The sequence below is a fragment of the Nomascus leucogenys genome, chromosome 7b (genome assembly GCF_006542625.1).
Source record: "Nomascus leucogenys isolate Asia chromosome 7b, Asia_NLE_v1, whole genome shotgun sequence".
Lineage (NCBI taxonomy): Eukaryota > Metazoa > Chordata > Mammalia > Primates > Hylobatidae > Nomascus > Nomascus leucogenys.
This window is the reverse complement of record NC_044387.1, coordinates 38206305-38220436: the sequence shown is the minus strand read 5'-3', so window position 1 is coordinate 38220436 and position 14132 is coordinate 38206305. Positions and strand designations below refer to the sequence as shown.

General features: G+C 33.7%; 1 long non-coding RNA gene across 1 annotated transcript; it reads left to right on the top strand.

Annotated features, from left to right (window-relative positions):
- Positions 1 to 1791: 1791 nt before the first annotated feature.
- LOC105740015 lies at positions 1792 to 13394 on the top strand. The gene is made up of 5 exons (XR_001116026.2): positions 1792 to 1949; positions 2300 to 2396; positions 12142 to 12212; positions 12909 to 13016; positions 13303 to 13394. It is a non-coding gene; the product is annotated as an uncharacterized LOC105740015 (long non-coding RNA).
- The last annotated feature ends 738 nt before the right edge of the window (positions 13395 to 14132 follow it).

Below are 14132 nucleotides of genomic sequence, written 5' to 3'. Positions count from 1 at the left end.
TTCCAATATGTATGGAAGAACAAATAACCAGGGAGAATCATGACAACGTAAAGAATAAGATTTCAGAAGGGAGACTTGCCCCATAATATTTATTCATATCCATTACACAGATCAATCCCAAATGGATAAATAATATAATTATAAAATGATTTCTAGGAGAATGTCAAAATATCTTTAGGGGAAGGTTATAATAAGGTAAAAACACAAAATTTTAAAGAAATATATATTTAATTATGTTCACATTAATATTTTTCTCTTTGTCAAAAGGCACATTAAAGAAAGTATAAATTCAAATTACTTACAAGGATAAGATCCCTCCAAACAAATAACTGATAAAAGATTGCTGGCCGGGCGCGGTGGCTCACGCTTGTAATCCCAGCACTTTGGGAGGCCGAGGCAGGCGGATCACGAGGTCAGGAGATCGAGACCACGGTGAAACCCTGTCTCTACTAAAAATACAAAAAATTAGCCGGGCGTGGTGGCGGGCTCCTGTAGTCCCAGCTACTGGGAGAGGCTGAGGCAGGAGAATGGCGTGAACCCGGGAGGCGGAGCTTGCGGTGAGCCGAGATTGCGCCACTGCACTCCAGCCTGGGCGACAGAGCAAGACTCCGTCTCAAAAAAAAAAAAAAAGATTGCTATGCAAAATTATAAAGAATGTCCATAAATCAATAAGAAAAAGACATGTTCATGTCCTTTGTAGGGACATGGATGAAACTGGAAACCATCATTCTCAGTAAACTATCGCAAGGACAAAAAACCAATCACGCATGTTCTCACTCATAGGTGGGAATTGAACAATGAGAACACATGGACACAGGAAGGGGAACATCACACTCCGGGGACTGTTGAGGGGTGGCGGGAGGGGGAAGGGACAGCATTAAGAGATATACCTAATGCTAAATGACGAGTTAATGGGTGCAGCACACCAATATGGCACATGGATACATATGTAACAAACCTACACATTGTGCACATGTACCCTAAAACTTAAAGTATAATAATAATAATAATAATAATAATAAAATAAATTGAAGAATGAAAGAAAGACGACTTTTTTTTTTTTTTTTTTTTTTTGAGACAGAGTCTTGCTCTGTCGCCCAGGCTGGAGTGCACTGGCGCGATCTCGGCTCACTGCAAGCTCTGCCTCCTGGGTTCACGCCATTCTCCTGCCTCAGCCTCTCCCAGTAGCTGGGACTACAGGCACCCGCCACCACGCCCGGCTAATTTTTTTGTATTTTTTAGTAGAGAGGGGGTTTCACCGTGGTCTCGATCTCCTGACCTCGTGATCTGCTTGCCTCAGCCTCCCAAAGTGCTGGGATTACAAGCGTGAGCCACTGCGCACACTGTATTCTGTCCTGATTGAATTTAAGTACATGTCAAAAAATTATATTTCACAAGATAATTTATATGCAATTAATTTTGAATTTATTGTAATGATTTTTTTTAGTTTTGTGAGAGATAATTTCCATGTAAAATTCTTCCTTTTTAGGTATACAGTTCAATGAACTTTGACAAATTTAAGTGATGCCGTTGCCATCACAATCAAGATACATACATATAGAAAATTTCCACAATCTCCCTGATTCTTTCTTTGGGATAGGCTGTAGGCATGTGCAGTGGCCTGCCAGTGCTTGGGAGGGGCCTCATAAGCAGTGTATTTACTGGAATTGCACACATGCTCACTTGAGGCGCTCTTCCCTTACCAGTCTGAATGTTCCAAGGAGGTCATGTCAACAGTTAAAATCTGCCATTTTGCCTCTTAGAGCACACGTGTGAGCCCTCTCATCCAACTCCTGAGATCTTATCAGGAAGCTGCTGATCACCAGCTTCAGGTGTTTCTATTTATTGGGAGATTGTCTTTCCCTGGCACCAGTTGCAACCAATTATTACTTTAGAGAGACAGTTTAACAACTGCCTGACCATCACCCGATGGTTGCCTGACATTCCTGGTGAGCGGGGTCCCTCTCCACTCTGCTTATGTCTGACTAGCTATCTACTGTAACATTATTACAGGAATCCTTAAAAAAAGAGAACTCTCTTCAGCTGGAGCCAGAAGAGATGCAATAGGAGGAGTGAGCGTTTAGAAGTATAAGATGCACCTGTGCCTTTGCTGGCTCAAAGAGGGAGGAGGCAATATGATGAGGAAAGCAGGTGGCCTTAAAGAGCTGAGAGAAGTCCCAGAAAAGGCAGGCAGCGAGGAAATGGGGAACCTCAGCATTACAACTGCAAGGAATTGAATTCTGCCAACAATACTTCTCCCTTAAGAATTAAACATCAAATCTTCCCTCAGGGACTCCAGATAAGAGCCCAGGCCAAAGGACACCTTGATTTTGACCTTGTCAGACCTGGAGTCGAAAAACCAGCTGCACCCTCCTAGAATTCTTACTTACAAAACTGTAAGTCAATACATTTGTTCTACTTTGTTAGTTTTGTGATAATTTGTTACTGCAGCAATAGAAAACTAATAAATATACTGAACTTAAATATTTTTTCTTTATATCTTAAATTGAATGTTCAGCTACATAGTGACAATTATTCCATAAAAATAAATATTGATGTTGATTCGTAATATATTTTTTATTTAGGATACCCCTAAAGTGAGTTAGACTTTGCAATGAGGAACCAATAGGGTGATATGAAAACGCTAAGACTAATACCTTGTGCTTAAAATTCTTAATGTGATTTTTGTTAAATATTTACTCTTTAGTGATTTCTCCATTTGATAACTTTGCAAAATTTTTCACTTTTAAAAATGGGCAATCTAGAAATATTTTATTTCCTCTCGAATGGATTATGCAGATATTTTCCAATACTAGGCAAGCATAGAAGTAAAAATCATTATGATGAAGAATAAGTACACAAAATAGTTTGTTTATTATGAGTCATTAATTTTGAGGTTGTATAACATAAGAAGATCAGAAAAAATTGCAGTGACCTTTGTTAAACACTAACTTTGATCTTAAAATTTTTAACTCCATGCTCTCTGAAATAATAAGAAATGTGTAAATATATATCTTATGTTCTGGGTTAACTAAATTCCTTATTTTCTTCTCATCAATAAGTACTGTCTTTTACCTTTTTAAAGTGAATGAAATTAGAGAATAAAAATTGAAAGAAAATATTCAATAAGTTAGTGTGTATTTCTTACTAGAAAACCCTAAACAGCATGAAGGACTTATTTTAATTTTTACTTATTTTCTCATTGAACACAAACTGCAGATATAACCATAAATTTTTACTTTGGATTCTTAAATCTTCAGGACTTGCTATGATTGTTCATCTTTAGTATTTAAACTTTCTTTGGTGGGCAGGAGCTGAGAGAAATGTAAAAAAAAATAATAAACTTTGTCCATGTAGAAAAGGGAAACACACACACACACACACACACACACACACACAATCTCTAAGCTCTTGAGAAAATAACAATTTCCCCTGGATTTCATAAAAGAAACAGATGGACAGACCCTTAGGCTCAGGGTGGAAGTGATGGTAGGAGGCTGGGTGTGTGTATTAGGTGAGCTGAGCTTGATAAATCCTCTAGCTCTGCCTCCCAGGCTTTGAAACACTATTGAAATATCTGCAGAATTTTTCTATTTCTATTTTTAACAAGAAATAGAAATTCCAATTTGAAAAATAGGTCAAATCAATTTGGGTAAATAAAAAAATGTTAGACTTCTCTACCCATACAAAGCTACTGAAAGTAACCCCATGAATCAGAAAAAAAATCCTTTAAATTCTATAAGCAAATTAAAACTATGTAACTTATTCTGTTAACATATCATACAAGAATTGAAAGGAATAAGTAATCATTATTAGTTATGTGGTTTTTTTTACTATATGCCAAAATATTATTTTTTATAGTAATAAAAATTTATATTATGATAAACATTGACAAATTGATCAGTGCAACATAGAATAGAATCCAAAAACTAATATAAATTACAAATGATATAGTACTTGAAGAAATAATATATATTTAATATCATAAAGAAATTAAAAATCTTTGACATATGCTTACTTTATATTTGTATGAGAGACATATTTTTAACCTTTAAAAAAGTAATTATTTGATGGTAAGTTCTTTCCTGATACAACTACTATTGGTCCTACTATTACTCTGACTATATTTTTCATAAATATTACAAATTAGGCCTATTGAACTAATAGATACATGACATGTGGGAAAAGATCTGTGCTTCAATGAAAATTATGCATTATTTATGGCACATTTCACATTACATTATTTTGATTCTATAAGCTTCTTTGCAACTCTGTGAAGTGATAGATAACTAATAGAAATGCAAAATAGTTCTTGTCTATAGACATGCAACTGAATTGTTCCATGGAGAGATAATCCTTTCACTCTTAATACTCAAGGATGAGTTTTGGATCTATTTACAAATTCTTGCCAGTGTTCCTGATATATAATTGTGAGGAAACTGTGTAGTGCAATAACTGGTTCAAAGGAGAACCCCAAACCCACACACATTCGACCCAGCAATCCCATTAGCAATCCAAAGGAATATAGACTGTTCAACCATAAGGACACATGGATTCATAAGTTAATCACAGCGCTATTCGCAATAGCAGAGACATGCAATCAACCTAAATGCCCATCAATGGTAGACTGGATAGAGAAAATGTGGTACATATACACCATGGAATACTATGCAGCCAAAATAAATAATAAGATAATGTCTTTTGCAACAACATGGATGAAGCTGAAGACCACTATCCTAAGTGAACTAATTCAGGAACAGAAAACCCGACACCATCTGTTCTCACTTATGAACATAAATTAAACACTGAGTACATATAGACACAAAGAAAGGAACAATAGACAACAGGGCCTACTTTAGGATGGAGGATGAGTAGGAGGGTGAGGATAAAAAATCTACCTATCTTGAGACTAGCCTGACCAACATGGAGAAACCCCGTCTCTACTAAAAATACAAAATTACCCGGGTATGGTGGTGCATGCCTGTGATCCCGGCTACTCTGGAGGCTGAGGCAGAAGAATAGCTTGAACCCGGGAGGCAGAAGTTGCGGTGAGCCGAGATGGCGCCATTGCACTCCAGCCTGGGCAACAAGAGCGAGACTCCGTCTACCAAAAAAAAAAAAAAAAAAATCTACCTATCAGGCACTATGCTTATTATCTGGGTGATGAAATAATATGGACGCCAACTCCCCACATCATGCTATTTAACCGTAGAACCAATCTGTACATGTACCCTTGACACTAAAAAAAAAAAATTAATTAAAAAAAGTAGTGGATGTTTAGTCAGTTCCATATTTTGTGTTATACTGGGACAGGCTCAAATCCATGACAAATAGAATCTCCAAAGAGTGACTGTAATCATGTCTTACCTTCACACACACATAAAAGTCCTTCACTTCTCTAACCCTTATATCTGTTAACTGATGAAGAGTGAAGAAGAGCCTTGATCATCAATTAAAAATGACTTGAAAATGTTAGTAATTGAAAAAATGGCACCTCCTTCTTTAAAAGGCCAGAAGATGATCCTTTAATTTCAGGTATCTTATTGACTATTGGAGAAGAGGCAAATGTTTGCTTTGCTTACTAAGTAAATTTACCCATCCCTTCCAATCTGTGGCATAAACTTAGTGACTACTTCCAATGCAGATAAAAAGAAAAAAAATGAGAAAGGAGAAAAACCAAAAAAAGCAGTTTTCAAAATAGTTGAACATGTTTTTATAGAAATAATAAAAACACATTGAATATACAGGTCTCTAACATGAGTTGATTCTAGTTCTCTTCTCAGCCTTGTGAGGCAGTCAACTTTGCTACTGGCATCCAGGAGTCTCCTAGGATCTTCAATAGCTCAATACACCCAGAAAAACAGAGAAAGGGAGAAAGAGTGGAAGGGAGGAGAGGTTAGAGAGAGAGAGGGAAGTTTCTGAATCAAAGAGCAGAAGTGAGATATATTTCTGTCTACTTTAAGGTTATATTTACTTGTCATTTTTCTGGTGCCCCTTAGCTCTGTATTCAGAACCCCGTTTCCCCAGAGCCAACCATCAAACTCCCAAATGATATGCTAACTTTTCCTCTACCTTGTTTGTGTAAAAACTGGCTTTAAAGAAATTATCTGGCCTACCTTGTTTGACTGTTTGTCATAAGACTCCCATTCCAGAGAGGGTACTGTCCATACCCAGAAGGAAGGAATTGATGCTCAAGAGAGGCCAAAAGACTCTAGACACAGGTCGTGCTGGGTTTCCCCACTCAGTCTATTAGCATTAGATCATGCTTTTTGCCCAATAGTTTTTCTACATGGCTGTGCATACCTAAGCATAAAAATGGGCAATATTCCCTGTACCTTTGAGTCTATATTCTGAAGCCTCCTGTGTTACATAAAACTATGATCAAATACATTTTTATGTCTTTTTTCCTATTAATTTCCTCTTGTCAGTGATTTTTAGTGAACCTTGAAGATGAGAAGGGAAAATTTTTCTTTGGTCCATACAAAAGTAATTTTATCTTTTTTCTTATACATTAAAGACACATTCGTAGAAATTATTTCAGTATTAGAGCTATATCATTCTAAAGTAGATGACATTAAGACATATTTTTAGAAACACATTTAAATAGAATTTAATATACTTTAAAAGCATACATAGATGTCATCACATAACCTTGTTTTTTTTCTGCCTTGTTAATTACTGAAAAAGGAGAAAAATAATTAATTATAAATGTAAAAATTGATTTTAAAATTTAAGACAAAGTTCAATTTATGAATAACCATTTTGTTTTGTATTATTTTTAATCATATGTATGTGTGTGTATGTGTGTGTATGTATACATACATATATATATATATATACAGTCATATATCGCCTAATGATGAGAATTTTCTTTTGATGTGAAGCTGAAGCTATAGAACTGAAGTTGCAAGTTCTCTGTGTGTTTCATGTGTCTGTAATTGAGAAAAGCCTTTACTTCTTATTAAGAGTGTGAAATATTTTCTTATTTCTGCAGAATATTAAAAATTCATTAAGCTATCTTACAAAATAAAAAATCTGTTTTGATTGGTTTACATAAGTTAAAAAACACAATACTTAAGAATGTGCAATACTTAATATTGCATATTTTATTTTGTACCTTTAATTCATACTTTTTATGGCTGAAGAGTATTCCATTGTGTGGGTATAACACAATGTATTCATTCACTAACCTCTTGATTGACATTTTCATGGTATACAGGATTTGGCCATTACAAATGAAACTGCTATATGAATATTCATGTAAAAGTCTTTCTACTAAATAATGCTTTCCTTTCGTTTAGATAAATAGCTAAGAGTAGAATGGCTGGGTTGTATGGTTGGTGTACATTTAACTTTTAAAGAAATTGCCATTTCCTAAAATAGTTGTACTAGTTTACAATTTCACCATCACTGTATGACAGTTTCACTTATTTCATATCTTCACCAAAACGATGTTCTTTCTTTTGACTTTTAGACATTCTTATGGGTGTGTAACATTATGTAATTGAAAGGTTTATTGTCATTTCTCTGAAGACAAATGATTTCAAGTATGCTTTCAAGGGCCTGTATGCCAACTATACTTCATTGGTGGGGTGGTCTAACTTGTTTGTTTTTTTTTTTAGTAACAGAGTTTTGAAAGTTGTTTGTAGATAATAAAGCCTTTTTAAAGATTTTGTAACTTGAAATTATTTTTTCCAAGTGTATTTTTTCTCTGTTCATTCTCTTACAAGTGATTTCTGAAAAACAAGAGTTCTTAATTTTGACAAAGTGAAATTTGTTAACATACACCATATGAATTATTTATGTAGTATTATATCTAAGAAAATTTTGTCTAACACAAGGTCACAATAATTTCATTCTTTTTTTCTAGATGCTTAATTATTTTGATTTTTAAATTTAGTTCTATAATTCATTTTGGGTTAATTTTTAATATTATGTGTTATTGGTCAAAGTTCACTATTTTTAATATGAGCATTAAATCGGTCCAGCATCATTTGTTAAAAAGATTTATTATGTCCAGTGAATTATTTTTGAGTCTTTGCCAACAATCAATTAACCTTATATGTATGGGTCTACTTCCGAACTGTCAAGGCTGTAACACTGACTGATTTTTTACTTTATTGTTGCCAATACCAAACTGTCTTGTTTACTGAAATTTTATCATAATTCTTGAGGTCAGGTAATGAGACTCATTTCACTCCGTTTTTTGTTTTCAAAATTGTTCTTGGAACAAATATTTGGCAAAAAAATATTCTAGGTGACTTCCTTTTCCATATAAATTTTAGAACAAACTTGTGAATTTTTATAAAAATGCATGCTGGGATTTTGATTGGTAGGTATTGCATTGATAGATCAACTTGTGGTGATATTGTTCCACTTATTTAAGCCTTCGTTAATTTTTTAAAACAGTGTATCATAGTTTTCAAAGTATGATTCTTGTACATCTTTTGTCATATTTATACCAAAATTTTTGTATATTATAATGCTTTAAAATGGTACCTTTTAAAAAATTTCAATTGTATATTGATATAAAATAAAATTTACTGTGTATATTGATCTTGTATCCTACTACCTTACAAAACCTTCTTATTATTTCTAGTATCTTTTTGTAGATTCCAAAAAAAGTTATGTAGATGATTTGCATGACTAAAGATGCTTTTATTTCTCCTTGTTTAAACTAAATTTATTTTGTTTTTTTCTTGTCTTATTCTACTGAATAAAACCTCAAGTGCAATGTTGAATAGAAATAGTAAGAAAAAAAAACTTTGCCTTTTCCTAGTGTGAGGTTAAAAGCATCGGTCTTTAACCTTTGAATGTGCAAAAGATGTTAGTCTCTGATATGCTAATGATATGGGTATTATTATTTAATATTTTAACTTTTATTTTAGGTTCAGGGGTATATGTGCAGGTTTGTTTTATAGATAAACTCATGACTTGGGTGTTTGGTGTACAGTTTGCTTAATCCCCCAGTTACTAAGCATAGTACCCAATAGTTTTGTTTTTGTTTTTTTCCTGAAGCTCTCCCTCCTCCCACTCTCCACCCTCAAGTAGGCTCCAGTGTCTGTTGCTCTCCACTTTCTATGTGTTCTCATTATTTAGTTCCCACTTATAAGAGAGAATGTTCAGTATTTGCTTTTCTGTTCCTGCATTAGTTTGCTAAGAATAATGGCCTCCAGTTCCACCCATGTTCCTGCAAAGGATATGATCTTGTTCTTCTGAATATAGATATCAAATTTGTTGAGCAACATTTGTTGAAAAGACATCTCTCCACTGAATTTCTTTGGACCTTAATCATGGAAATTATGGAAAAATATTTTTAATATTATAATTGGTCTGATTTTTTAAGCCAATATTTAAAAGTCAAATGTCATGAAAAAATTCAGATCACTGCTGTTAAAAACAAGTGTTACAATAGCAAGCCCACCTAAATACAAAAGGTTCCAGGTGAATATTACTACTCTGTTTAAAAGGGGCATGCATCCTTCTGATTGCCTAATTATTATCATTCTTTATTGTCTCTTGATAATAATGGCAAGAACCAGTTTTTATTTCACATCATGCCTTATTTTCTTAGAGTAGAATAACATATTTAGAGAAATATTTTTAACATAGAGTTCTTTCCAAAATAGAAACTTGAGACTAACAGACTGTAAAGATTTGACATTTCAGTAGAACTGGGAGAGGTAATTTTTTGTTGTTGAAAGAAACAATAGTTCTACATATTCAATATGCAAATAATATCTGTGTAATTTCTTTCTACTGTAGTAGGAATACTTAACATGAGAGCTACCCTCTATAATTTTTAAGTACACAATACAGTATTGTTAACCCTAGGCATAACTGAAAGTATACCCATTGAACAACTCTCCATTTCCCCTCCTGCCTCACCTGCCCCTGGTAACTACTATTCTACTCTCTATTTCTGTGAATTAGACTATTTTACATATCTCATATAACTGAGATCATGTGGTGTTTATCTTTCTATAACTAGCTTATTTCACTTAGCGTGATGTCCTGCACGTTCACCCATTTTCTCATGTATGACAGGATTTCCTTCTTTCTAAAGGCTAAATAATATTCCATTGTTTGTATATACCACATTTTATATATTCAGTAATCCATCAATTGACATTTAGGTTTTTCCACATCTTGGTTATTGTGCATAATGCTGAAATGAACATGGGAGTGTATAAATCTTTTCAAGATCCTCATTTTAATTCTTTTGCACATACTGAGTATACACTCAGATTTGAGATTGCTGGATCATAGGATAGTTCTATTTTCAATTTTTTGAGGACTCTCCATATTGTTTTTCACAGTGGCTACACCATTTTACATTCCCACCGACACTATACAAGAGTTCCAAATTCTTACATCTTTGCCAATACTTTTCTTTTTTTTCTTTTTGATAATAGCCATCCTAAAAAGTGTAAGATAATATCTCATTGTGGGTTTTATTTGCATTTCTCTGATCATTACTGATGTTGAGCATATTTTTATATACCTATTGGCTATTTGTATATCTTCATTTGAAAAATGCCTATTCACATCATTTATCCATTTTTTAAAAAGATTTGTTTTTTTTTGTTTGTTTGTTTGTTTGTTTTTGCTATTGAGTTGTATAAATTCCCAACATGTTTTAGATATTTATGCCTTATCAGATATATGGTTTGGAACTATTTACCCCTTATCAGATATATGGTTTGGAACTATTATATTTTCTCCCATTCTGTAGGTTGCCTCTTCACTATGTTTATTGTTTTCTTGACTATGCAGAAGCTTTTTGGTTCAAAAAACTCCCACTTGTTTGTTTTTGCTTTTGTTGCTTGTGCTTTGGTGTCAAAATAGAAAAAAAAATCATTGCCAAAACCAATTTATCTTCCTTTCCTGATACTTCTATAATGCATGAATTGGCTTCTTTGTGGTTTCCCATAAATCTTTTAAGCTTTTGTTACTCTTTGTTACTTTATTTTATTTTTATTCCTCTGATGGATAATTTCAAATGACCTTTCTTAGACTTCACTAATTCTTTCTTCTCTTTGATTAAGTCTATTGTTGAATTCCTCTGGTTAATATTTTAGTTTGTTTGTTGTATTTTTAGCTCCCAAATTGGTTTGTTCCTCTTTTATAGTTTTTTGTCTCCTTATCAATATTTTCATTTTGTTCATGTGTTTTCTTATTTCATTTAGTTGCTTATCTGTGTTATCTTGTTACTCACTAAGATTCACTAAGATGATGGTTTTGAATTCTTTGTCAATTCATGAGTATCCATTTCTTTAGATTGGTTATTGGAGATTTATTTTGTTCCTTTGATGGTATTATATTTTCTTATTTTTCATGGTCCTTGTATCTTTGTGTCAATTTCTGTGCATTTGAAATAGAAAACCACTTCTCACAGTCTTTACTGACAGGGAAAGATGTTTACCATTCAGCTTTGCTAGGGATTCTGGGAATCTCTAGAACCCTTTATATAGATAGGTCTTGTCTGGATTTGTGCACGTGGATTTATAATGAGAGATTTTCTGGTTGTTTTTGGTTCTCCTCCTCCTCCTCCTCCTCCTCCTTCTTTTCATCTTTCTCTTCCTCCTTTTCTTCTAAAACCTATAATCTCTTATTCCCTCTAATGTCTGACCAAAGTACTGCTGTCTGAGACGTTGGAGGCATACTGTACTCCTCTTCTTCCCTCCCTGTGGAGAAGCCTCAAGTTATATGCCTTCATCCAGTCTTGCAGAGCTGTGTCTAATGCAGCAAGATGCCTACCTGTTTTCTTTGTTCCTAGCTGTCTCCAGGCATCCAAACTATGCCTGTTTCATCAGTACTAAGAGTGAGGTGAGAGAGAAACTAGTTCCTTGGATAACACACCAAATGGCCAGAATGTTGAAGGCATATTTCACCCTTCTTCTTTCTTCCTTGTCGAGAAGCCTCAGGTTCTGCACCTTCTCCGCTTTCTTGCACAGCCATGTTGGATGCAGTAAGCCACCCACTCCTTTCCTCTCTCCTTAGCCGTTATTGGACATCCAAACTATGCCTGTTCCATCAGCACTCCAGATGAGGCAAGACAGAAGCCAGTCCCTCCTTCGGGCAGACTACCAAGAGCCTGGAGACATTAGATGCATACTTCCCTCTCTCTTTTTCCTTCAGGAAGATGTTACAAGACAAGATGATTTCACTGGGAGCTGAGTTTTGCCAGATTTGGGGAAATACTGATGCAGGTAAAGCGAAATTTCTCTTCTTACCAATTTCAATGTAGCTGTTATTAATTTTGTGGTGGTCCAGGCTACTGCACCTTCTTAACAAAATTCTGGACTTCTTAAAAGGGTATTTTGGTTTGTATATTATTTTTAAATCAATTTTTCTGTGAAGGGTAAAGCCTGAGACTTCTTATTCTGCTGTCTTTCTTATGTTCTCCACAAAATAATCTTAATCAACATATTTTATTTAATATGCTTTTCTTCTTATTTAGTTTAAAACTTCTTTTTGTCCTTTACATTTTTTATTTCTTGCTTTCATATTTAAATGATCTACTTTAAAGCCTATTAATGCGTTAGAGCTAATGAATGTTGTATGCAAATAAAATATATTATTATATGCATCTGCTTTCTATTTTTTTTATTCTTAGGATGTTTGACATTTTCAAGTAAATTTTTTTCCCTAAAATCACATGTAAAATCAAGGCATAGAAATGCAATAGTAGTATGCAAATTATTTATAAATATAATAAGAAATGGGTAACAAAAAGAAAAGAATAAACATAAGCAGTAAATTAAGTAAACTGTAATGACTAAGAGAAAAATTTCTTCTAATTATTTCTCTAATTATAATGTTTTGCTAAAGATAATGCTATTAGAATTATAAAAGCTGAAATCAGTAGCACATAATGTCAATAAATTATTTTGTTTAAACCCCAGAACATCATTTATTGAAGGCTGATACTCATGCATAGAAGAGTCAAAGTGTGAATATATGCACCCTTCTATATAGATTCTGCAGAAAGATATGCTTGGGTCATGACTCAGGTGAATTTACTATGAAACTTTGTCTTTGGTAAAGCATCCCATTCTTGGCTCTTCCATATATATATATATGGTAAGTTTGGGAGTGGCCTTGCTAGTAAAGAATAAATTATTTACTTGGTTCTAGCTATTTACAAAGTTGCTGGTGACTAATTGCTGGAAAGAAGCTGGGACGTTCTGTGGCCCCTCCATCTTATATCCCCTCCCTTTGGTTCTGTAGGAAATTGAGTTCAGGAAATCTACTAGGAATAAAAATCTTACTTTTTATGCATGTGCATTTTTTTTCCAGACAATTTGGAGAGAATTCCCTGAAACATTCACTGTGCAATTCTACTTTCTTGAATACTTACTATAATTAAAGTTCATTTCTGATTTACATAAAGACCAATCAGCATGCTAGAGAATTTCTGCTTCAGGTAGTTATTCAAGAAAACAGTACTATGGAAGCTTTACCATCTTCACTTTGTGGATTTCATATCTATTTCTACCTGGAAAAGAAGAGAAAGATAGAGTACAAAATTGCAAAAGGAGTTTTTATAGGCAATGACTTGAAGTGTAGCATATTACTTCTACCTACATTCCATTGTCTGGATGTGGAATTCACTCATATGTGTATACTTAACAGCAAGAAAGATATAGCTAGTTCCCTTAAGAAAAGAGAGAGGTATTCACTCAATAGCTCGATAATTTCTGCCACGATGAAAGTAAGATATGCATTACAAAGTTGTTCTATTCTCTTTTCAAATAATTCTCATTTTAAATTGGTTGCTGAGACATTTCCTTGGAGCATAGTAACAGTTTCTTACTCACTCAACATAATTTCCATAATGCAAATGAAGGAAAATAACTGGTAAATATAGGTTATAGTGTTACTTGTTAAAAGTGTTTTCCACATACAAAATTTTATTTGCATATGGTGTCCTTTGAAAAAGAAGCAGTTAAGATTTTTTAATCTCTTAAAGTTAGGCATTTAAATCTAGTTAAATTCAAATTGTGATATATTTTATATAACATCTTCAAAATTTATATCAGTATAATACAATTTCAGTTAAAAATCTACTGCATACACACCACCTTAGGTCTACTCTATACAAGAAATGACACAAAAAATTCTTCTAG